This window comes from Nannospalax galili, unplaced genomic scaffold (assembly GCF_000622305.1).
Source record: "Nannospalax galili isolate Female #2095 unplaced genomic scaffold, S.galili_v1.0 scaffold278, whole genome shotgun sequence".
NCBI lineage: Eukaryota > Metazoa > Chordata > Mammalia > Rodentia > Spalacidae > Nannospalax > Nannospalax galili.
This window is the reverse complement of record NW_008347536.1, coordinates 7,274,156-7,275,425: the sequence shown is the minus strand read 5'-3', so window position 1 is coordinate 7,275,425 and position 1,270 is coordinate 7,274,156.

Sequence of the window (1,270 nt, the reverse complement as noted above, 5' to 3'; positions counted from 1 at the left end):
TGACAGCGATCAAGGTAGTCAGCTTTCCAGGATAAGAATTGTCCACGAGAGAGGACCGTCTGAGCCACCCGAAGCCATTCTCCTGGTGTAAAGTACCCGCCACCGGACAGGGTCTCAAGCATGGATACAGTAAATGGGGCATTGGGGCCATAGTTCTTAACTGCATTATTTAATTCTTTAAGAGGTTTAAACTTGAGGCGCTTATACTCAACATCTGAGGATATAGTAGAGTGCCTACTACGCCCTGAAGGAGTGGGAGCAGGGACCTGCTCCAGAGCAGCCTCACCCTCTTCTTGTGTCTCTCCCCCCTCTTCATTATTAGAGTCTCTAGGCTCTTCTTTGTCACTACCTAATTCTTCTTCAGAGGAGAGGCCTTCTCTGGCCACCTGCCTAGTGATTACAGGGAAGGCAAGGGCCCTAGTTTTGGCAGACTTGAACTTAGTCTTTCCTGCAGCTCATGGCAAAGGAGCCACAAAAACAGTTTTAGTAACAGCCTTTTGTAGGGAAGAGAGCTCTGAGTTGAGCTCTGCAAACTCTTTTTGCAAAGAAAGAACATCTCTTAAAGCTATAACTTGTTTACTTAGGTCATTTTTAGCTTTTAGAAGGATATCTGTATGGGCGGTAGTTATGGGAAGAACGGGTGCACAGAGGGTCGGTGGGTATGGAGGTAGGGGAGGTGCAGAAGCAACAAGAGGGGGCCAATCAGGATTATGATATTGGGCAGCCTCTTCTTCTAAGTCGCTCTCCTCAGAGGGGGTTAATCCTTCAGGAGGGGAACCTTGTTTCTGAAATATTGGGAAGGTTAAGTTGGAAGAAGGTTTTTCTTTTCTCTCTACCTTGGGCAATGTTGGATAAAGTTAGGTTGGCCCGCCTGTAGTGGTTGGCTTCGAGGGATGCATATCGATCATGACTGATGGGCAAGGCGAGGTCTGCTCCTGATGAGCGACACCCTGCGTTACCTTTTGAAGGTTTGTCTTATTAATGGATGACACAGAGGCAGACTGAGAAAGGGGCTTAATGAAATCCTCAGCTAGGGAAATAATTTTACTTTTGTTTTCAGGAGAGTCTTTGAGAAGATCTCAGACTAATGTCCAATAGCTGGAAGTCTGAATGGGAACTGCCTCAGAGCCCTTATCCTTTAATAGTTCATTTAAACACTGTCCCACTCAGTCCCATTTTTTAGGGTTGATTTCAGGACCATCTATAACAAACCAAGGACACTGGTCACTCACAAACACGAAAAAATTTACAAGATCTTTTTTCTTAACTC